Raw genomic sequence first — 26,532 nt, 5'->3', positions numbered from 1 at the left:
AGCTTCACACAGAGATCGGTTTCGTCTTTCGACTATCCCGTTCTGCTGTGGTGTGTAGGGAGTTGAGAAATTATGGCTAATTCCCTTTTCTGCAAGAAACTCTTCAAACTCCCTGTTCTTGAATTCGAGACCATTGTCGCTCCTGATGTTGCGAACGACCTTCTTGAGCTGGACTTCAATTTGCTTGATAAACACTTTCAGCTTTTGAGTCGCTTCAGATTTGAGCTTTAGAAAGAACACCCATGTAAATCGAGAGAAGTTATCAACGATAACAAGGATGTACTTGCTACCACCGATGCTTTCAATAGATGAAGGACCACACAAATCGATATGAAGCAATTCGAGTGGTTCAACAACTTTTGTGTTAATTACGGATGGGTGACTTTGACGACTCTGCTTTCCCATTTCGCATGCAGCACATAAATGCTCTCTGTCAAACTTGAGCAATGGAAGACCCCTAACGTGACCTCCAGTGACAAGTCGGTTGATATCTTTGAAATTGAGATGAGAGAGTCTTCTGTGCCACAACCAGCTTTCGTCGGATTGAGCTTTTGATAGCAGACATATGGCTGGGTTCCCTTTGATGGGTTTCATGTTCAGTGGAAACATTTCACCCTTTCGCTCTGACTTCAGAATCACTTTCTTTGTCTTTTTCTCTATGATTTCAGAACCTTCATCATCGAATGAAACTTTGAGACCTGTACCTCCGACAAGCTGAGATACACTGATGAGGTTGTGTTGAAGTCCTTCCACATAGGCCACCTTCCTTATGGTAAAATCACCATTCGTTATCATCAAAACTCTTTTCAGCCCAACATAAACGAAAGTTAATTCCAGTAAACGGTCCTACTTTGACCAGACTCGTCGAGTGCACTCGGGTGACTCAGTGAGTCCATGCGTGTCCTCTGAATCCTCCTAAGGCCTCACTCAGCTTGTCGAGTTAACCTTTCACTCGATGGGTTACCACTGATCACGAATCGCGGAGCAACCCGATCTGACTCGTCGAGTCCTTCCATGGACTCGACGAGTTTCCTCCAAGGAAAGGCTCAAACGACCTTCTGAGGTCAGATCTGTTTCTCTAACTTATAGATCTGACCTTCTAACTGTTGGGTTATGAGCATTCTAACACTCCTAAGTGTACATGCAACCCTAAATACCTTGGATCTATGTTTTCTCTAGTATACATGCAATTATGAACATCCAAGGTATTATCCTAATCAAGCATACAAAATAATGAATATAATAAGATAGAATACATACCTCTTTGATGTAGAATGTCTTCATGAAGCTTGAGTTCCTAGTGCCACAAGTGTGACACCTCAAATGGTTCACACAACACCAAATACACTTTAGAATAACTTGAGAGAAACTTGAACACTCCTAAAATCGGCTAGCCCTTTCTTATTCTTCATAGTCGCCGCTTTTTCCCAAAGAATATGATCTTATATAGTTGTTACAATTATGGTAAACCCTAATTGTCATGGCCTTCCATTTACATGGATCCATGGGTTCAAATACACCATGGAGCATCCATGGACCATCCTATGGGTTTTAGCCGAACTTGATTATCCATGAAGCATTAGCCCACTATACAAGTATGGATGATTTACACAATCAACCCATATATTTAATTAGTCTTCTTTTGATCACTTAATTAATTGTAGATTAATTCTTGATCAATACTAATTAAACAATCCTATTAATATATTATAACTTATAATATATTAATCAACCTTAAGTGTTATTTCTCTCATTATAGTCTATCCAAGTGCATGATGCCATACAACCCAAATGGACCATGCCAGGTCGGGTCAAGTCTTACCAATTATAGTTATGGAATTAGACATTAATTCAACAGTCTCCCACTTGGATAAGTCTAAAACTATTATTGCAAGTATGACTTCAAGAACTGACTGGCAATCGTAGCTCTCAAAAGCTTCCTTCGAACTCTGACCTTGCTGATGAACTCTGACCTTTGTCAATGACTTGTCCATTAGATAAGTGATCATATATTCCTCCATTTTGGATATCGTATGGACTGAGACATGGATTATCAATCATTCTCTCTGTCTATTTGTTGTTTCCCGATTTCCGATTCATGATGACTAACTAATTGAACAAATCAAATCAGTCCTGGCTTGGCGAAGCACTCACATGTATCATCATTAAATCATCGAGGGGCCCACAGATATCACTTTTATCTCGAAGGTAAAAGGAATGGATAAACTTCGACTCATATGCCTTGTTCTGTTGCTTGTTGAATCATACACAAAAGCACGTTTTATAACATCGAGTTACCAATGTGTTTTCGTGCAATCAATGTACTATCAACTCATAGTAACAACTCATATCTCTAGGTTTGAAGAATATAAGATATTATCGTCTCATGATCACTCGTGATAAAATCCATGAAGTGATTCAAATGAGCGCGGGTTGAATCCAATACTCAGAACTTATGAGCACTCATGAGTGTTGTAGCACAACTTTGTCCACCAACTTGTACCTCTACAAGCCAACCCATGACGGTCTTGATTCATATCTACTTCCAGCATATGACCGACAGTGGATGGTTTGAATAAGTTAGTCATTCCAGAAGAATAACCTAGTTTATTCTGGAAGTCAAAACATGCAAAATGAAACACAAGAATAATTGAATCTAATATGGTATCAAAACCTATGAATATAAATAAAACACCTTTTATTTATCACCATACTGATTACTCATTATTCATTGGTTCGGTTTTATCAACTTTATACTTGAATTAAAAACACTAGTTGTCCCATGCTCCAAGCATGTACACTATGTTTTTTTTTCTAAACAATAGCTTTTCCATACACCAAGTATGCACTCTATGTTTGTCTATGATCTTTACATTGTGAAATAAACCAATCGAACCATGATTCTAATTTCACACTCCCGAATTCTTATGGCAAATGCAAGAATTCCAAATTCATGCCATTTTACCGAAATTTGTTAGATTCTAAACTTATATGCAACGATTCTCTTGTAATGATTATGCACAAAGTCACAAAGATTTGACAACAAACATTATAGAGCATTCCAAAGGAGATCAACTCCTTGGAAACATCCCTCTTGTATTAAGTTTCCTAATCTTATACAGACTTATTGAACAACTTCCACCAATGGGATCATTTCCACATTCCCCTTTTGACTATCACTTTTGAACAAGAGTTGCCTCTTTCAGAATATGTCAATATGGTCCTTCCAACAATTAACACTATACTTCCAACTGTCCCTGACCAACCAATCTTTGGTAAACCTTAGATTGTCCTCGGCAATTGCTTAATCATTTTAGTCATATCCAATTCTAGACCTTTTCCCTTCTTAATGCCCCATACATTTGGAAAATTTTAGAAAGGATGAATATAGCACATGTAACCGATCCTATATCCGAAGCATATGGAACACGATTCATGACGTCTCACATAAAGACTAAACCAGTCTTTTGCTATAATATTTCCATTTCAATTTTTCAAGTTCTCATAATTCAGATTATGAAAAGGGATGCCGTAATCATAATCAAATTTTAGAATGCAAATAGTGAACCCATATATAGAATTTCCTTATGAAATTCATATATATTCTTGACTAAATTTGATTAAAGTGTCAATCTAAGCTCTTTAGAATGATTATAAACTCAATCTAAGCTTTTTAGAATTGAAATGAAGTATAATTTCCTCTCCCTTAATTATAGCAAAACAACTTTTTCAACCCCTTCAACCTCACGAATTGAAACTTTTGTTTTCTATAATTAACATTGCTAACTTGCAATACTTATCATAATTATCATGCTCCCACTAACATGATGATTATTAGCATAACACTTATGCTCCCACTAGCTTTGACATCTACTCAAAAATCAGTTGGACTTCTAGAAAAACAATATTTTATTGACTTTCTTACCAAAGTTCAGATTTCTGATACTAAATTGCTTTGATAAAGCTTTATCAATATCATACACCTTATCTTAGATAGCTCATAAGTTTGTCTAAACAATTTAAGAACAATGAAAAGGGATGTCGTAATCATAGTCTCAATTGTTTAGACCTTTGCCACTTCTCACAAGTCCATGTTAGTGTCTCGGTTAACCACACAAGCTCCACTAACGACTTTGAGAATGCAAATATCACAATTGCTAACTAGTTAAAATCTACTTAGTTAAAGTGTTTCCTCACCATCATTTTCATGAATCGAAGAGAAACCTTATGACACTTAGATTTAATGGTGTAAGTGTTCTTATCCATGTGATTTGTCAAAACCATAGTCACATGACAAGGATAATGACAAATCCAAACTCATATGGATTGAACTTGTGCAATCTTAAATTCTTGCCACCTGGACGCTCAAGGGCCTACCATTGCTTCCAAGTTGTTATGCAACCAATTGAGAACTCTAAGAACTCATATGCAAAGCCACCTTTATTTGGAATGGGCATAGAATATGTCAACACGATAGGTTATTAACCTCAAGTCGTGTGCTAGTGAAGAACTTCAGGTTTTATTCTTCATTAGTTCTTGAGACTTTCAAGACCTTTAAGACTCCCATTGTCCTCTTGACATATAAAACTTTCTTGTCAGATATTCAAGAGATAGTGTGGATTCTAATCAAGACAAACACTTCACACAATTGGCCTTAGTTGGTCTTTGTTTTATCCAAAACATCACAACTTACCAATTTCAAATGTACAAGAGTAGAAAACTTTTACTCTTACATTTGACAAGTGTTTTAAACCTTCTTTTAAGATATGTCGCTCAACTGACAGTCTTGGAGTATGACTCTAAGACTTGTTTTGGAATGAAGTATGACTCATCTTCTTGATTCAACCACTTCAACAATTCATAACTCCTCTTCTTAGCTATCAGAATGCACCTAGAGAATGAATTGCAATAAGGTCTCTTAACCATTAAGATGATCATATATACATGATTACTAAAGTACTCTCCCATCTTTTTAGACTTGAGAAACTTTTATCCTTCTGCCTAATTTGATTCTTCTCATTCATTCTGCCATACATCGGAAATTTTCAATGCTTCAGAATTATACTTAAGCCTGTAAGTATAACCATATTTACTAAAATTTAGTACATCATGACGAATAGTCTTATCAATCTATGGTGGTGGACTTAATCAGTGCACAAGAATGTGTATTCGATCCCTTAGTCCACTACTTGACTCCACATATACATGTGAACAAGGAACTAGTCTTAATTTTTCAAAGATGAAAAATTCTCATTCATCATGTTGTACAACTTGCATGATTCCAAGTTTTGGTCCAATTGAAACTTGGGTGATGAGGATCTTTCTTTATTTGGTAATTTAAGACACTACCACAAATGAAAGAATCAAATTCATATTTCTAATATTTCTATCAATGGAATCATATAAACAACACTTCTTTTCCATAAATGCCATTGTAAGGATATTTTAAAATAAATAAAATTAAAATGTTTCTTTTATTTTAAAACTTTGCGGAAAAACTACCCTTACAATGCAAAAGAGCAAGAAAACTATGTTGTTATCTGTTCCTAAGCAATATATCATAACTCCTAAGAAGTAGCTCAAGAATTTGATCTTTAAACTATGCGATAGAAATCCATCTATGCGATCAGATTCAGCATATTCTTTCTTTAAGTTCCTTCACTTTTCTTTGATTCTTAAAAGATCAACATGTGACCCAGTCACATCATGTAATAAGAATCTCAGAATAGAAACTTAGCAGAGTTAGATAGTGGACTTTACCTAAAGTAGAGTCAAACTTACTAACTTTAACATCCTTAGGTAAATTTGGCAGCTTCGCAACCAATGCCCCTTTCTTTGGCAATAGAAACATATGCCCCTTAGGTAATAGGACATGGAACTATCTCAGACTTACACTTTCTCTTTACCCTTTGGTCAACCAAGTTGACTATGGCCAATCCCTTTCCATTGGGAAGAGAATGCTTTCCTGGATTTCCTGTGTCACTATTGTCCCTGTCCATAAAGTTTTGGGAAGTTGATCTCCTAATCAAATTTGCCTTACTAGTACGCTAAATCATTTCTAATTTAGTAGCACCAAGCAAATAGATAAGATCATTAAGGGTCTTGTCATAGTCTATTTCATAGGAGTCCCAAAGGAACTCACTATGTGACTTAGAAAGTGATTGACCCACTAACTTTCTCAAGACTTTGACACCCAACTCTCCCGGCTTGTCAGTATGTGACTTCATCTCCAAGATGTGATCACACCTAGACCTTGCCTTCCCGATAGGGCTTGAGTGACCTTGAACTTGTGGGTTATGGAGAATAATTGCAGGAGGTGGAGGAAGTGTAGTTCCAAGATATTTGGGAAGATCATTGATGTTTGAACTAGACATCTTTTGGGAGATATTCAAGATAGTTGATTTAAAGTCCTTAATATAACACCCAACATGAAATATTAAGGCTAGGACCCAACAAACTATTTTATAACTTGGAAGAGGGATGCCGTAATCCAAGTTATAGAATATTTGAAGGTAGGTGAATGACGATTCACTAGTTTCCACCATGAAAAACGAAATAATTTATTAAGTTTTAATTGGATTTGAAACTCCTAGATCTTTGAGATTCATTGAACTTTCAATGGCATGTTTCAATCTCGAGTGTGCCCTTCAGGTTTTGTGACTGGGATGCCGAGGATCACAAAACAAGGTGTGAAGTAACCATGCAAATTACTTGATACCCTTAAGTGTTTACCCCTCAATCGATGTGCCGGTTAACCACACACGCTGCATCGATACTATGATAAACATTAAGTTACCCTTTGCCTACCTTGTTAAATACGAGTTAGTGTGCCAGTTAACCACACACGCTCCACTAACCGACTTAAACGAAGTGAAAAGTGTAATTTCATGGATTAGCACCTTATTCACATTTTCCTAAGTAACTAAGATTGGGTGTTTATAAAAGGTTTAGTTACTTACTATTTATCGTTAATACTTTTAATGAAGGGAGAATTATAGTCCTTATCATACCCGTTCGGCTAACGACCCTCCACCAGTCAAGGAAGCAGTGGGTGAGAGTGGACACCCATTAAACTGCCATTTTATAGGCAGTAACCTTATACCCCCCTTATAGACCGGCTTCGTGAATGAGGCCTACTAACGGTAAGACCGACTTTATTCTTATACATAAATATAAATATTATTAACTTATAATATTATAGAGTATAAGGGTTGAATTTTAACTTTTAAAATTCTAAGGGCTAAACTTGGAATTAAAGTATTCATAAGAGAAAACTTTTCAAATTCCAAAACTTGAGGGCAAGTTTTGTAACTTTCAAAACTTTTCTATTCCATAACTTATGTATTTAAAGTAGTTTTAATTAAAAAACACTTCAAGTTCCATAACTTGAGAACAAGTTATGGAAGACTTTAAACTAATTAAGAAAGTGACTCTTCATAATTCATAACTTATGGAAGTTTTATGAGTTAACTAAGGTTACACATATTTTATTTAATGAAGAGACTCTTGAACCTCCACAACTTGAGGACAAGTTATGGAGTCATAAAACCATTTAATAAGAACAAGACTCTTCATTTTGTAACCTATGACAATTTTTATGAGTTTTAAGAAACTTAAATGTAACTTTTCATGTAACTTGAGGACAAGTTACACAAACACATTTTAGAATCAACTTTTAGATTAAAATGGATTGAAAACAACTATTCAATTAACTTTTCTATTAATCTTAAGCAACTCATATGAACGAAGATAATACACATCAAACTTTTTCATGTAATTAGCATGACTTTTAAACTAATGCAAAACATGAATCTATTGACAATTATCTTTGAAATTGGATTAGCATGAACATTACCACATCAAAACCAAGTTTATAAGTCCAAAAACATCTCCGGGTAATGTTCCTAGTCCAATTCCAGCCAAACCAGTCGAATTTATGCTGTCTGGGAGTCCAACTTGTCGAGTGCATGAACCAACTCGTCGAGTTGGATCGTTTTGATCACTTTTTAGGCATGGACTCGCCGAGTCTCCTGATGGACTTGCCGAGTCTGATGCCCAGACATCAAAAAACTTCGATATTTAAGCAGTTTTGCAAGGATAACAAGAAAATAAGCCTAGGCTCTGATACCACTGTTGGATTTTGAGCATTCTAACACTCTTATGGTGTACATGCAACCCTATAAACCTTGGATCAATGTTTTCTCTAGTATACATGCAAATAAGAACTTTCCAAGCCTTTAATCCTAACTAGCATACTATGAGGCAACTATACTACAAAGTACTAGTTAGATGACATACCTTGTGATGTAGCTTGATCTCTTCAAGCTTTAAGAGCTTAGCCCCAATAGTGTGGAAGCCTCAAGTTGAATCACAAATCACCAAAACACCTTGGAAGACTTTGAGAATATTGATACTTTGGTTCTCTCTAGTGAAATCAGCTAGCCCTCTTAGTGTACCCACACTAGTGCCAGTTTCACCAACCAAGGACATCTTTATATAGTATGGAGACTAGGGTTAAACCCATGACCTTTCATTTCATATGATCCATGGGTTAAACACTCCATGGACTATCCATGAAAGCTTATCCCAACCTAAATGAACTTGGCCCATTCCATATATATAAGAGTCCATATTTACTTAGTTCATTTTGATCACTTAATTAATTCTAAATTAAGTCTTGATCAATACTAATTAAATAATATGATTCCATATTAATATATTAGAACTTATAATATATTAATATAAATCATAAATATATTATTCTCAAAAGATTATCCATATAAATTGTGTTGGTGAAGTGCAACCCAAATGGAGCATGCTGGGTCGGGTCAAGTAGATACCAAATATAGTTATGGACTTAGACATTAATCCAACATATTCCTCAATGGGACTCCACATGCTCCATATTCCAACTAAAGAAAGGGGTAAAGAAACCCTAGATTCATAAGCTCTGCTATATACATGAAAATAGGCATGGATTCCTACCTCAAACAATAACCTTTGATGAAGTGATAGTAGATCTGAGCTCCTCAATCAGCCTAGCTTGAATCCCTTCCTTCCTTCTTGCAAGAATGCACTAATGGTGATGAAATTAGCTCCTTCCCTCACTCTCTATGCTCTTTGGTTCATTAGGGTTTCTTAAGTGTGTGTGTGGCCGCAAATGTAGGCCATAAGGACCCTTAAATAGGGTGCAGGCCCGAAGATTTAGGGTTTTTGTCCACAGTGCGGACTCGTCGGGTCGACTTGCCGACTTGTTGAGTCCACTCATTAATCTGAGTCAGCAGTCGCGATCCTACTCGACGAGTTTAGGCGTCAACTCGTCGAGTCCCTCTTCTTAACTCAAAAATAAATACTTAAATTATCATACATGACAATCTGGATGTTACACAAACCATTGTTTAAGGCCATCAATTTTAGAAAAGGTTTCATTGAACTGAGACTTGATTAAATCAGAGACTTGGAGATTGTTGGAGATTTCAGTGTTGAAAAAAAGTTTATATATCTCCTTGTTCAATCAAAGAATTTCATCAACACCGGAATTTTCAGTGAGAGAACGCCTTAAACCATTGATTGTTGATTGAAAAACAACAACGGTAGATTCATAAGCGTTGTGTGTTTCTTCGACCAGCTGTTGGGAATGGGTTGCTTGGATTTCAAGGGAAGTCTTGAATTCATTTCTAATGCAATTACCTCTTTGATGAGGTTTTCAGCAGCTACCATAAACTCCTTGTGATCAGCAGTGTGGCGATTATCCAAAGTTCGAATTCCCATTTCAACTTTCAGAGTGATGCGTTTTGTGGCCAGTTGTTCTCTCGTTTCCAATCTTTGTAACCTTTCAGCTAGAGGCAGCGGTGTGGGTGTTGTGATCCACTGGATTCTTCATCATCAAACACTATTAAGAATTCTTCTAAGTTGGGAGGCTTCTAGACATCATCTAAATCAATATCATAAAGTCCAAACATTGGACCTGAGCTGTTTCACCTGCAGTTTCATCATCATTGGAGTCATGATTTTAAGCAGTTAGAGGAGGCTTTGATGGACCAGCACCACCTTGAAGATTTTGAGCTTGTTGCATTGTTGCTTCCATCTGAGACATCCAATCTTGAATCTGCAAAATGTCATGAACAGTCTTGGCATTGTTGAAGGAGTCTGCCTAGTACTTTGCAACTGTTTGAATATCTTTACCTTTGTTGTTGTTGTTTTTCTGTTGTGCCCTTGTTGCTTGAACTGCTCTCTGAAAAGCTTCAAATTTTTTGATTTCGGACTCAATACTTGGACGGTACCGAGACCAAGAATCATCTGAACAAACACAGTCAATTCCTTTAAAACGCACCAAGGTGTCCCTCGGGTTCGTGGTTCCTTGAAAATTTGTGCTCCCCAAGCCTAGACCACTTGTGTGAAATGTTGGTGGAATAGGATTTCCTGAACTTCCTCGGTCTCCATGACCTGAATTCAAGTTTGGCCTCGGCTCAGCTCTAGCTAAGGCGGAATAATTTCCTTGCAGTGTCAATGGGGTTTGTAGTGTTTGTGTGACATGAATAAAAATGGATTTCAACTCCTCAAGCTCAAAAAAGTGTAAGTGTGATTTCCTAGAGACCTTTGGGAGACTCGAACCATTGGGATTCACTTGCGATCCAATTGGGGGTGTGTCTCCATGGTGGAATGAAACAGATACACTTATTGTATCTGAGTAGTGAGATGGGGTATGAACGGGTGAGCCTTGTTGGGTTTTGAGTACTATAACACTCTTATGGTGCACATGTATCCCTAAATGCTTTATATCTATGTTTTCTCTTATTACACATGCATTTGTTTTTCCAAAGCATTCTCCCTATCTAGCATACAATTGAAGCTATATAACACAAAATTTTAGTTTGGATGCTTACGTCTTGAGTAGGGTAGAGTTCTTGACCTTTGAAAGCTTTACCACCTCAAGTGTGATGCCTCTATTGGTTCACAAACACCAAAATGCAAAAGGAGGCTTGAGAGAATAAGTTGGTTATCTCCAAGATATGGTGTAACCGATTTTGGCTCTATAGGGGCTCTATTTATAGTGTTACAAATGCTAGGGTTACACATTGCACACACTAATAACCCATGACTTTCCACATTCTCATGATCCGTGGATTTAACCTCCATGGACTATCCATGGATTAGTTTAGCCCTCCAACATGATCATGGATCATTGGCCCACACTACAAGAATGATTGATTTACATAATCAATCCCCCTATATTTAATTAGTCTCTTTTGATCAAAAAAATTAATTCCAAATTAATTCTTGATCAATACTGATTAATTAATAATATGGTTTCATATTAATATATTATTCATGTAATATATTAATAAACCATATACAACCTTATTCTCAAATCCATACTATCAAGTTGCAATGGTGACGACAACCAAAAAGGACCATGCTACAATCGGGTCAAGTACATCCTAGTTATAGTTATGGGCTTAGACACCAAATCCAACAGTCTCCCACTTGGATAAGTCTAGTAACTATAACTGCCAATGTACAGGATCCGACTTAGCAATCGTAAGCTTTTAAAATCTGTTGTCAACTTTGACCCAATAAGTGACACATCCTTTAGAGAAGGGATCATATAATCCTCTGTTCTCAAGATATCAGCTAGAAAAATACATGGAACAAAATCATACGTATTTTCAAGCAGTTTGTTTCTCGATTTCCGATTCGTCTGACATAGAACATAACTGAACACATCAATTTAGTTCTAACCGGGCCTGGCACATAAGTCAAAACAAAATCATCGAGGGGCCCATGATATCGATTTTAATCATCTTAGGATAAAAGGGAATAGATAAACTTCGACATTATATGCTTGTACTAATTATTCATTAAATCCTGCACAACGATACGTTTTATAACATCAAGTTACTGATGTGTTTTCGTATAATCAATGCCCAACTAATTCATATTCAACAACTCATATATCTACGTTTGAAGACTTATATGATATTATCATCTCACGATTACTCGAGATAAATTCCATGAAGTGATTCAAGTGAGTGCATGTTGATCCAATACTCAAATCTTATTTCTGAAGTACTCATGAATGGTGTTGCAAACCTGTTGCTATTCTTAACTCCTTAGACAAATCTACAAGCCAACTCATGATAGTCTTCTTTCATACCTACTTCCAAAGTATGATCGATTGTGAATAGTTTGAATAAATCTTATTATTCTGGAAGTCAAAACATGCAAAGTGAAACAATAGTAAATGATTGACAAAAGATGGTAACTTTACATAAAAATAAAAATCCTTTTATTAATCATCAAATGTCAATTAAAATTTAGATATTACACATTTCGGTTTATCTAATCACTAAAACTAATATCATCCTTTAGCCCAATTCCCCTCGCATGCTGCAAGTGCTTAACCCAAGTCAGTCCATTTCTAAGAGGATCTATTGGGTTGTCCTCTGACGATATCCTCTTCACCACGATGTGCCCTTCTTCTACTTGATGTCTTATGAAGTGGTACTTTCTGTCGATATGCATGGATCTTCCATGATCTCTCAGTTCCTTGGTTAAGGAAACCGCCCCTTCGTCATCGCATAATATTTCCATGAGCTCCTTTATTTAAGGAATAACTCCAAGGTCTCCGATGAAGTTTTTCAACCATATCGCCTCCTTCGTTGCTTCACTTGGTTATATGTACTCTGATTCACACGTTGAATCAGCTACAGTCTTTTCCTTGGAACTTTTCCATGTTACCGCTCCTCCATTCATAGTAAACACCCAGCCCGACTGAGAGCGGAAATTATCTTTGTCTGTTTGAAAGCTGGAGTCACTATACCTTGTCACTCTCAAGTCATCACTCCCACCAAGGGTAAGAACCCAGTCCTTAGTCCTCCGCAGGTACTTGAGAATGTTCTTAAACGCAGTTGAATGAGCTTTACTAGGGTTCCCTTGATATCTTTTGACCATGCTCAAAGCAAAGGCCACATCAAGGCGAGTACAAGTCACCAAAAACACGATCGAATCAACTGCGGAAGCATATGATATATGACAAATTCTGCTATCTCAGCCTCTGTACTTGGACTATGAGTTTTACTTAGTTTGTTATTTCTTAGGATAGTTAGGTTACCATTCTTTAAGTTCTCCATGCAGAAACGTTTCAACACCTTGTCCAAGTAGGTACTTTGACTAAGTCCTATTAGTCTTCTACTTCTATTTCTCAATATCCTTATCCCTAGGATATAGGCAGCTTCTCCAAGGTCCTTCGTAGTGAAACACTTCCCAACCATGGATTTAACCTCCTATAATGTTGCGATGTCATTTCCTATGAGTAGTATGTCATCTACATACAATACTAGAAAGCTCACTATACTCCCACTAGCTTTAACATATATATAAGACTCATCCTCGCTTCTCAAAAATCCAAACTCTTTGACTTTCTCATCAAAACAAAGATTCCATCTGCGAGATGCTTGTTTCAATCCATAAATGGATTTCTCAAGCTTACACACTCTATTTGGATACTTTGCATTGAAAAAACCCTCTGACTAACTCATGTAAACATCTTCAGCCAACTTTCCATTAAGGAAAGCGGTTTAAACATCTATTTGCCATATTTCATTGTCATGAAATGCAACAATGGCCAACATAAGCCTTATAGATTTGATCTTCGCTACTAGTGAGAACGTCTCATCAAAGTCAACTCCTAGAGTTTGAGTAAAGCCCTTCGCAAGCATTCGCGCCTTAGATGTATGTACATTCCCATCCATGTCGTTCTTCTTCTTGAAGATCCATTTGCACACAACCGTCTTACGACCCAATACATTTTCATCCAAGTTTCAAACTTAATTGTCATACATGGACTGAATCTTGCTGTCCAAAGCCTTTTTCCATTTAGCAGACTCGAGGCCTACCATGGCTTCCTTGTAATTGTTAGGTTCATCCAAATTTACCAGTGTGCTATCACTGATAAATGTATCATCTTCTACAGTAATATGAAAACCATAAAACTCAGGTGGAACTCTAACTCTAATGGAATGCTTCAGAGGTACGGACTCTTCAATTGGCTCAACCGGAGTTTCCTCCTTGGGTTGAGGTCTAGTGTTTGAGGTTCCTTCACCGCTTGGCTCTTGAAGCTCTTCAAGGTCGATTTGCCTCCCACTGTCCCCTTGGCATATGAGTTCTCTCTCACGAAATACTCCTCTCCTCGAGACGAAGAAAACATTGTCACTCGGTCTGTAGAATAGATATCCAAAGGAATTTTCTAGGTAGCCGATGAAAATACATTGCTCACTCTGAGGATCGAGCTTGTCATGAGTCTCGCGTCTCATGAAAGCCTCGCAACCCCAAACATTGATGTGGTCTAATGTGGGAACCTTCCTAGTCCACATCTCGAGAGGTGTTTTGGAAACCTTCTTGGTAGGGACTAGATTAAGGATATGGGCGGTAGTCTCTAAGGCATACCCTCAGAATGAGATTGGTAACACGGCTCGACTCATCATGGAACGAACCATGTCCAATAAGGTTCGATTGTGCCTCTCAGAAAAACCATTAAGTTGTGGTGTCCTAGGTGGCGTCGACTGTGAAACAATTCCACATTCCTTAAGATAGTCAAGGAACTCGATACTAAGATACTCACCACCTCGATTGGATCTGAGCATCTTTATCTTCTTGCCCAGTTGATTATCCACTTCTTGTCTAAACTCTTTTAATTTCTCAAAGGTTTTTGACTTATGCTAGATTAAGTAGACATATCCATATCTACTGTAATCATCAGCAAAAGTCACATAGAAGCGGTTACCATCTCTTGTGGCGGTTCTAAAGGGCCCACACACATTGGTATGTATGAGATCCAACAGACATTCACCCCTTTTTCAAGAACCAGTGAAGGGTGACTTTGTCATCTTTCCAAGTAAACAAGATTTGCAAGTTTCATCCGACTTTAAGTCGAATGACGCCAAAACTCCATCCTTTTGGAGTTGGGCTATACGCTTCTTGTTGACATGTCCAATATGACAATGCCACAAGCATGCTTTATCCAAATCAATGGAAGAATCACTGTGTAACATATTATTTCCTAGGTTATCTACAACATTCACAGTTTCATGTACACCATTGCAAGGTAATGCTTCAAAACAAAATACACCATTGTAATAAGCATTAATACCACCAATTTCATTATTAAAGGAAAAGGTAAAACCTTGTTTGTAGAAACTTTGAAAGGAAATAATATTTCTCTCCATAACGGCCAAGTAACAACAATTATTCAAATCTAAATCTAAACCATTACTAAGCAATAAAGAATAAACCCCAATCTTGGTCACATGTGACATTTTCCTATTTCCCATGATTAAGTTTATCTTCCCATGCCCCACTTCGCTTCTTCATTTTAGTCCCTACAAATCAGAACAAATGTGAAATCCACAACCTGTATCAAGGAACCAAGAATTAACATGTGATGAGTTTTTAGATTGAATAGTGTAAATACCAGCAAATGAGGGTTTGATCTTTCCATCCTTTATGTCCTGCAAGTACTTGGGGCAGCTTCGTTTCCAGTGCCCTTTTTCATGGCAATGGAAGCACTCTACATCCTTCGGGTAAGAGGAATTAGTAGAACCAACTTTGGTCCCACTAGAAGAGGATCCATGAAAAGACTTTCCCTTGCGACTCTTGGAGGGAGCCTTCCTCTTCTTTCCCTTTCCATGTCCGATTTCCAGAACAGGGGTGGAAGTAGTAGTAGGTGTAGACACAACCGATTTTCCTTTCAAGTTGCTTTCAACATTCCTTAAAAGGCCTTGAAGCTTGCTAAGAGTGACCTCCTCCTTGTTCGTATGATAAGTCATACCAAACTGATCATAGCAAGGAGGTAAAGAGTGAAGAATAATATCTACGGCCAACTCTACAAAAAAATTGACATTCAATTTAAGCAAGCGGTCCATGAATCTCTACATTTATTCCAAGTGGGTCGTGATAGGTTCACCATTCTTCATTTTGGTTGTGATCATGGAGGCAATGATCTCATACCTCTCCTGCTGAGCACTTTGATGGTATCTTTCCATCAAATCATGGTACATTTAATAGGGATAGTAGTCCTCATAGGACTTCCGTAGCTCTGCAGTCATGGTTGCAATCATAAGACACGACACCTTTGTCACGTCCCTCTCATGAGTAGTGTGTTGCACGATTTGTTCAGGAGTAGCAGTGGTTACATCAATATCCTTTAGCTCTTTATCAAGGACATATTCTTTTTCCTCATAGCGAATAACCATTCTGAAGTTTCGAATCCAATCATAGAAGTTTGAGCCAAATGACCCTCCCACATAGGTTCATGAGGGAGAAAGAGCCTGAAAGAACTGGTGTGGAAGCATTGTTTGGAATACACATCTGAAAAGAAGAAGAACAAAGTTTAGATTAGATGATAATATTACACCCAATATGAAATATAAAGGCTAGGACCCAACATAATATCCTACAATTGCAAAGAGGGATGACGTAATCCAACTGTAGAATATTTGAAGGTAGCTAAATGACGATTTACCAATTTCCACCATGAAAAATGAAATATATTATTAAGTTTTAATTGGTTTGAAACTCCTAGATCTTTGAGATTCATTGAACTTTTCAATGGCATTTTTAAATCTCAGTGTGCCCTTCAAGTTTGTGACTAGGATGTCGAGGATCACAAACAAGGTGTGCATAACCATGCAAATTAAATTGGTACACCCAATGTTATAGACCAATGTGCCGGTTAACCACACATGCTCCATTGATCTATGATTAACACAGGGTTACCCTTTGCCACATATTTTTAGTTCTAGATTAGTGTGTCGGTTAACCACACGCGCTCCACTAACGAATTAACAAAGATACATAGTGTAATTTCATGGATTAGCAACATTTTCATATTTTTCCTAAAGTAACTTAGATTGGTAATTTAATAAAGTTTACTTACTTTATATTTATCATTATACTTTTAATGAAAGGATAATTAATGTCCTATCCTACCCGTTCGGTTAACGACCCTCCACCAGTAAAGGAAGTAGTGGGTGAGAGTGGACATCCATTAAACCTCCATTTTATAGGCAGTAACCTTATACCCCCTTTATATACCGGCTTTGTGAATGAGGCCTACTAATATATATATATATATATATATATATATATATATATATATATATATATATATATATATATATATATATATATAAATTATTAAACTTATAGTATTATAAAGTATAAGGGTTGAATTTTAACACTTAAAACTCTAGGGATTGGAATTAAAGTTTCATTTAATGAGACTTTGCACATTCAAAAAACTTGAGGGCAAGTTTTGAAACTTGTCAAAACTCTTCACATTTATAACCTATGAGTTTAATTTGATTTCAATGAAGAGACCTTTCACTTTGCATAACTTGAGGACAAGTTATGGAGGTCATTAAACATCAACTAGATCATTTTTTCTAACAACTAAATTATCACATATTTCATGATCTAACTAAACTCATAATCAAGACAATTCTAAATCAAAAATTTTAGAAGCAACTTTGTTTATCACATAAAACAACAATTATTTTGAAAACATTGACAATTGTCTTATGGTTGGATGGGTACAATCACTACCATATCATAAAAAACATTTCCAATGATTCAAAACAGTTTGTGGTAGTGCTCCTAATCCAAATCAGGCCAAGAAACTCGAAATTCTGCAAACAGGGTCTTCAACTCGTCGAGTGCATGAACTGACTCACCGAGTTGCCCTGTTTACTGAGTGGACTCGTCGAGTCAGTTCATGTACACGGTGAGTGCACCAGTCAGAGGCAAATTTTCGAATTTTGTTCAGCTTTGAAAACTTAGTAAGCATCAAATATAATAGAAAACAATCCTAGGCTCTGATACCACTGTCGGGTTTTGAGCACTATAACACTCCTATGGTGCACATTCAACCCTAAATGCTTTAGATCTATGTTTTCTCTAGTTATACATGCATTTTTTTTCCAAAACATTATCCCTATCTAGCATACAATTGAAGCTATATAATACAAAAGTTTAGTTTGGATGCTTAGATCTTGAGTAGGGTAGAGTTCTTGACCTTTGAAAGCTTTAGCACCTCAAGTGTGATGCCTCCATTGGTTCCCAAACACCAAAATGCAAAAGGAGGTTTGAGATAATAAGTTGGTTATCTCCAAGATATGGTGTAACCGATTTTGGCTTTATAGGGGCTCTATTTATAGTGTTGCACATGCTAGGGTTACACTTTGCAAACCCTAGTAACCCATGACTTTCCACATTCGCATGCTCCATGGCTTTAACCTCCATGGACTATCCATGGATTAGTTTAGCCCACCAACATCATCATGGATCATTCGCCCACACTACAAGAATGATTGATTTACGTAATCAATCCCCTTTATTTAATTAGTCTCTTTTGATCACAAAATTAATTCCAAATTAATTCTTGATCAATACTAATTAAATAATAATATGGTTTCATATTAATATATTATTCTTTTAATATATTAACAAACCATATACAACCATATTCTCAAATCCATCCTATCAAGTCGGACTGGTGAAGGCAACCCAAAAAGGAGCATGCTACAATCGGGTGAAGTACATCCCATTTATAGTTATGGGCTTAGACACCAAATACAACAAGCATGTTGTAGCTCCATGGACTACCAGAGTCTTTTGAGAGACTGCGGTATGAGTCGTGGTACGCATTTGGCTTTGACTTATGGTAAATTTTAGTTTCTTTCGCCTGAACACATCACCTGAAGCTGAAGATTCATGGTGAGTGTCTTTTTCAATGTTTACCGGGGACTCCTGAGATTTAGATGGAGAGTGATGAACCGCCGCACAAGATTCTACAGTCTCGGACTTATGTTTTCTGGATGGAACGCCACTCTTTTTTATGGTGTTGCGGGGAGCTTTCTTTGAAGTCACAGTTTGCTTGACTCTTTTGAATTTGGGTTTGGCAACCTGGTCTGCGATAGGTGGGACTTGTGTTGCGGTAGGAGGAACTTACGTTTTTGTAGGAGGGACTTGAGTTGCAGTAAGGGTTGCGCTAACCAGACTTGGTCTAGGCGGGGAAGAGTGGTATGGGTCAATACCACTCGTAGCCATGATGTGGTTAGATACCTTAAGAGTTTTGAGTCTAAGGGACTCCAAAATATATCTAGGCAATCTCCTAAGTGGTCCAAAAGTTGTTTGATATTTTAAGGGAGTGTAACTTTTTAGATTGCGGGTAACAAATAGCATCATGTCATCACCCATGTCTAGCTTGGCATGTCTAGCTTGGCAAAAGTAAGCTCGGTTGCATCTTCTCAAGTAGCCTCCTTCGGAATGTACTTCAAGAAATAATCCCATAATATTTGTTTGTAATTGACCGTGTTACCAGTGAAAAAGCTCCACACAATCTCTAATAGTTCAATACCCATAACCAATACCACCAGTCCTGCCGGAAATACTTCTAATCACAAAGTGACACACGAACTGCCGTCGGGAGTTAATTCTTCTTGAATTCTCTGATTCCCTTCAATTTCTTCAGGTAGCTCATCTGGTACAAGTTTGAAATCACATCGTTAAGGCTTGGTGAGTAGAATTTTGTCGAGGAAAGAACCCTAAGGTTGATCGCTTCCAGGAACTTGGGTTTGGTTAGAACAGCCAGTGAATCATCAACAAGTTTGAGATGCACTTCTTGACGATTGTAGCTTGGACGGAATGCAAAAAAAAGCGCACTTGAATAGAGTCAGTAGTGGAACAACTTCAGTGAAAGAGTTGAATGCACCATAGAGTGGATGCTTTGGAAAGAACTTGATCATTAGTTTGTTTACATCATTGTACGATTGATGATCTTCAAAAATCACTCTGAAGTTGCTCGAGGCTATGAACGGTGATTGGTCTTTGATTGTGGTTTCTAAGCCAGTAGGACGAGCAAACCCAGAAGCCTTCGATTGTTTCTTGGAGATACCCGATCTCACCATGATTGCAGAAAACAAATTTAGAAATTGCAGGAAAGAGTTTGGGCAAGAGGGTGAAGAAGATGAAGATCGTTTTAAGGGTTCAGAAAGCATAAAGCGATTTTGGGAGAAATTGGGGGGGTTTTTTATACCCCTGGATTTGAAATCTTATTGTAATTAATTATTCACAGTTGTTAAAGTTAAGTACCTTTGGGTTTTTACCATTATCATCTGCAAATAAATAAAAAAAAAGATATTAATCTCCTAGAAAAACGGAGCATTAAATGCATGCCAGGTCCATGATCACACGTCGGTTAATCGTGTGGTGAAGGTTTTTATTTGTTGTGAAAAAGTAGGAAGTTGAAACAGATTTGACAATAAACGGATGTGAAACATGACCATTTGGGGAAAGAGAATTCTTTAAAGATTATGTTTTATGGAAAAATGATTTATTTGATTATTAGCCTAAAATAGGTCTGACTAAGAAAAGTGAATTTGAAAGAAATTGAAACACTGTATGCTACAAAATGAATGTTGCAAAGAATTTTTTTATTTAATGAAGATCATTAAATAGCACATAAAGGTCTCAATTTTTATGAAGTGATTGTGGAAACATTTATTGAAACTGCGGTTGAGTTCAGATGACTGTGGTGTCATTTGATGAAACTCCCAATTGAGACCTTTTTTTGTTTTCTATAATTAACATCGCTAACTTGCAACCTTTATCATAATTATCATGCTCCCACTAACATGATGATTATTAGCATAACACTTATGCTCCTACTAGCTTTCACATGTACCCATAAATCAACTGGACTTCTAGAAATCAATACTTTATTGACTTTCTTACCAAAGTTCAGATTTCTGATACTAGATTGCCTTGATAAAACTTTATCAAAATTATACACCTCTCTTATATAGCTCACAAGTGTGTCTAAACAATTTCAGAACTATGAAAAGGGATGCCGTAATCATAGTCTAAATTGTTTAGACCTTTTGCCATTTCTCATAAGTCAATGTTAGTGTGTTGGTTAACCATGCACACGCCACTAACGACTTTGAGAACTGCAAATATCACAATTGCTATCTACTTAAAATCTACTTAGTGAAAGAGTTTCCTTACCATCATTTTCATGAATCATAGAGAAACCTTATGACACTTAGATTTTATGGTATATGTGTTCTTATCCACGTGAATTTGTCAAACCGTTATCACAAGACTAGGTGAGTGACAAATCCTAACTCATATGGATTGAATTTGTGCAATCTTTACTTCTTGCCACCTGGCAGCTCAAGGGTCTACCATTGCTACCAAGTAGTTATGAAAATAATTGAGAACATGTAGAACTCCAATGTATAGCCAACTTAACTTGAATGGGCACAGAAATGTCAACACGATAGGTTATAAACATCTAGTTGTGCGCTAGTGATGAAATACAGGTTTTTATTCTTGATTACTTCTTGAAACCCTTTTAGGATCTTTTAGACTCCCACTGTCTCCTTGACCTATAAGACTTTCTTGCCAAATATTCAAGAGATAGTTTGGATTCTAATCAAGACAAACACTTAACACAATTAGCCTTAGCTGTTCTTTGTTTTATCCAAAACATCACAACTTACCAATTTCAAATGTACAAGAGTAGGACACTTTTACTCTTACATTTGAGAAGTGTTTTAAACCTTTCTTTAAGATATGTCACTCAACTTACAGTCTTGGAGTATGACTCTAAGACTTGTTTTGGAATGAAGTATGACTTATCTTCTTGATTTGACCACTTCAAAAATTCATAGCTCCTCTTCATAGCTATCAGAATGCACTTAGAGGATGAATTGAGATAAGGTCTCTTAATCATTAAGATGATCAAATAACATGATACTAAAGTATTCTCCCATCTTTTCAGATTTGAGAAACTTGTATCCTTCTGCCTAATTTGATTCTTCTCATTCGTTCTGTCATACATTGAAATTTTTCCAATGTTTCAAAATTATACTTAAGCTTGTAAGTATAATCTTATTTACTAAACCTTAGCAAATCATGATGAATAGTCTTATCCATCTTTTGTGGTGGACTTTGACAAGTGCACAAGAAACTGTACTTGATCCCTTAGTCCTTCTCTTGAGTTACATATACATGTGAACTCGGAACTAGTCTTAATTTTCCAAAGTTGAATATTCTCACACATCACACTCAACACCTTGTATGATTCCAAGTTTTAGTCCAAGTGAAACTTGGGTGATGAGAATATTTCCTTATTTGGTAAATTTATAGACTACCACAAATGAAAGAATCAAATTTATATTTCCAATATTGCTATAAACATACAAACATCAAGTTTTCATGAATGTCATTGTAAGGAGATAAAAATAAAGTAAAATATACTTTTTTTATTTTAAAATGCGGAAAAATTTTCCTTACAATGTAACTTGAAATGAAAACTATGTTATTACATGTTTCCTAGCAATCTTTCATAACTCCTAAGAAATAGCTCAAGAATCTGATCTTCAATCAAGCAATAGAAATCCATCTTCGCGGTCAGATTCAACAGACCCTATTTTTAAGTTTCCTTCATTTTTCTTTTGATTCTTAAAAAATCAACATGTGACCCAGTCACATCATGTAATAAGAATCTCCAAGTAGGAACTTAATAGAGTTAGACAATGCACTTTACCTGAAATAAAGTCAAACTTATTGACTTTACCATCAAGGTAAGTTTGGCAGCTTCGTAACCAAAGCCCCTTCCTTTGGCGATATAAGCATATGGACCATTTGGTAATGGTACGCGGGACTATCATAGACTTAGCACTTCTCTTTACCATTTCGTCAACCGAGTTGACTATGGCCGATCCCTTTCCATTGGGAAGAGAATGTTTTTTCTGGATTTCCAGTGTCACCATTGTCAATGTCCATAAAGTTTTGGGAAGTTGATCTCCTAATCAAATTTGCTTTAATAGAACACCAAATCATTTATGATTTAGCAACACCAAGCAAATAGATAATATCATTAAGGGTCTTGTCATAGTCTATTTCATAGGAGTCCCAAAGGAATTCATTATGTTACTTAGAAAGTGATTGAGCCACTAACTTTCTAAAGACTTTGAAACCCAACTCTCCCGACTTGTTAGTATGTGACTTCATCTCCAAGATGTGATCACACCTAGACCTTGCCTTGCCAATAGGGCTTGAGTGACCTTGAACTTGTGGGTTAGGGAGAATAATTAGAGGAGGTTGAGGAAGTGAAGTTCCAAGATATTTGGGAAGATCCTAGATGTCTGAACTAGACATTTTTTGGGAGATATTCAAGATATTTGGGAAGATCTTTGTCCTACCCGTTCGGCTAACGACCCTCCACCAGTCAAAGAAGCGGTGGGTGAGAGTGGACACACATTAAACTGCCATTTTATAGGCAGTAACCTTATACCCCCCTTATAGACCGGCATTGTGAATGAGGCCTACTAACCGTAAGACTGACTTTACTCTTATACATAAATATAAATATTATTAACTTATAATATTATAAAGTATAAGGGTTGAATTTTAACTTTTAAAATTCTAAGGGCTAACTTGGAATTAAAGTATTCATAAGTGAACACTTTTCAAATTCCAAAACTTGAGGGCAAGTTTTGAAACTATTCAAAACTAATTAATTCCATAAATTATGAGTTTAAAGTAGTTTTAATTAAAAGACTCTTCAAGTTCCATAACTTGAGGACAAGTTATGGAAGACTTTAAACTAATAAAAGAATGTAACTTTTCCTTTATTTTGTAACTTCTGGAATTAATTAAGGTTACGTATTTTATTACTTAATGAAGTGACTCTTGAACCTCCATAACTTGAGGACAAGTTATGGAGTCATAAAACCATTTAATGAGAACAAGACTCTTCATTTTGTAACCTTTGCAATCTTTCATGAGTTTTAAGAATCCTTAATGTGACTTCATGTAACTTGAGGACAAGTTACACAAACACATTTTAGAATCAATTCTTAGATTAAAATGGATCAAAGACACATAATCAATCAACCTTTCTAGTAATCTAAGCAACTCATATGAACAAGATAATTGGAATCAAAATTTTTCATGTAATTAGCATAACACTTAAACTAATACAAAACATGAATCTATTGACAATTATCTTTGAAATTGGATTAGCATGAACATTAGCACATCAAAAACAAGTTTATAAGTCCAAAAACATATTAGGGTAATGTTCCTAGTCCAATTCCAGCCAAAACAGTCGAATTTATGCTCTCTGGGGGTCCAACTCGTCGAGTGCATGAACCAACTCGGCGAGTTGGATTGTTTTGATCACTTTTAAGGCATGGACTCGCCGAGTCTGATGCCCAGACAACAAAAAACATCGATTTTTAAGTAGTTTTGCAAGGATAACATGAAAACAAGCCTAGGCTCTGATACTACTGTTGGGTTTTAAGCATTCTAACACTCCTATGGTGTACATGCAACCCTATAAACCTTGGATCTATGTTTTCTCTATTATACATGAAAATAAGAACTTTCCAAGGCTTTACTCCTTACTGGCATATTATGAAGCTCTTATACTACAAAGTACTATTTAGATGACATACTTTTTGATGTAGCTTGATGTCTTCAAGCTTTAAGAGCTTAGCTCCAATAGTGTGGAAGCCTCAAGTGGAATCACAAATCACCAAAACACCTTGGAATACTTTAGAGAATATGGATACTTGGTTCTCTCTAGTGAAATCGGCTAGCCCTCTAAGTGTAACCACACTAGTGCCAATTTCACCAACCAATGACATCTTTATATAGTATGGAGACTAGGGTTAAACCCATAACCTTTCATTTCATATTATCCATGGGTTAAACACTCCATGGACTATCCATGAAAGCTTAGCCCAACCTAAATGAACTTGGCCCATTCCATATATATATATATATATATATATATATATATATATATATATATATATATATAAGAGTCTATATTTAGTTAGTTCCTTTTGATCACTTAATTAATTATAAATTAATTCTTGATCAATACTTATTAAATAATATGATTATATATTAATATATTAGAACTTATAATATATTAATATAAATCATAATTATACTATTCTCAAAAGGCTATCCATATAAATTGTGCCGGTGAAGTGCAACCCAAATGGACCATGCCGGTTCGGGTCAAGTACATACCAAATATAGTTATGGACTTAGACATTAATCCAACACAATTGTCCATTGAGAATTTCTTTAGCAGCTAAGAGGTATATTTCTCTTGATGAATGAATATCTCTTGAGGGACTTGTTTCACTTGAAGTCCTAGAAAGAAAAATATCTCTCTATTGATGCTCATTTGGAATTTGCTTGTCATGAGCGTAGCAAAATCATTCACCATATCCTGATTTGTAGAACCAAAAATGTTATCATCCACATATATTTGGTCGAGCATCAAGTGATTACGATTTCCCTTCTAAACAACGTGGGATCAATCAAACCTATTTTGTATCCAGACGTGACAAGAAACACAGAATGAGTCTCATACCATGCCCTTGGAGTTTGTTTAAGACCATATACCGCTTTTTCTAGCATGTAGTAATGATTTGAAATTATTGACTTTCAAAGCCTACAGGTTGTTGCAAGTAAACTTCTTCTTTCAGTTTACCATTTAGAAAGGCACCTTTTACATCTATTTGATGTACTTTTATATTCTTGTGTGCTGCATACGCTAAGAATATGCGTATTGCTTCCATTCTGGCTATGGGGGCATAGGCTTTATCATAGTAAACACCTTCAAGTTGGTTATACGCCTTAGCCACTAGCCTTTCTTTGTTTCTTACTACTGCATCGGACACATCAAGCTTGTTTTTGTAAACCTATCTGATACCAACGATTGTGTGGCCTTTAGGCTTCGATACTAGTTTCCATACTTTGTTCCTTTCAAACTCAGCTAACTCCTCTTACATTGCGGTGATCCAGTCAGCCTCTATGAGGAATTCTTTAATGGTTCAAGGTTCGACTGAGGACATGAAATATGTATAGTACAGTGGTCCGTTAAATCACTAGAGGATCGAGTTTGTATTCCTATGGATGGGTTCCTAATGATTTGACCCAGTGGGTAATCCTTTGTCTAGATGTGAGGATGAGGTTGTTGGTGATTAGTGGCTATGGTGGAGGGAACATCTTCAATTTCAGAAGATTCTTCATTTGCAGAAGGCAGTTCCCCCTCAACTTGAGAGCAGCCTACAAAAGTATCTTGGACTGTAGGATTTTGAGCAGCATTTGAAGGAAGTTCACACAGAGCTGAGGATGGAAGTGCCCCCTGAAACGAAGACGGTTCCCCTTGGATTGATGTGTGAGTGATAACCCTTGGATCTATTCTTATGTCGATGTTTTCAACCTCTTCATCGTCAGATTATGAGGAAACATTTAATTAGATATTGACTCTCTGGATAGACACCGGAGCTGCATCTTCTAGTATTGGAACCTCGATGGTTGTCACTGGACCCGAAGTTGCACTTTCCCCCTTAACTGGCGAGGTGGAATTATTGAGTGACAAGTCTTTAGATAGAGTTGGACTAGATACTTTAGCATGTTGTTGTTACGCTACCAGAG

The sequence above is a fragment of the Lactuca serriola genome, chromosome 4 (genome assembly GCF_051521515.1).
Source record: "Lactuca serriola cultivar US96UC23 chromosome 4, Lser_US96UC23_V15, whole genome shotgun sequence".
NCBI lineage: Eukaryota > Viridiplantae > Streptophyta > Magnoliopsida > Asterales > Asteraceae > Lactuca > Lactuca serriola.
Note: the sequence above shows the minus strand (reverse complement) of the source record.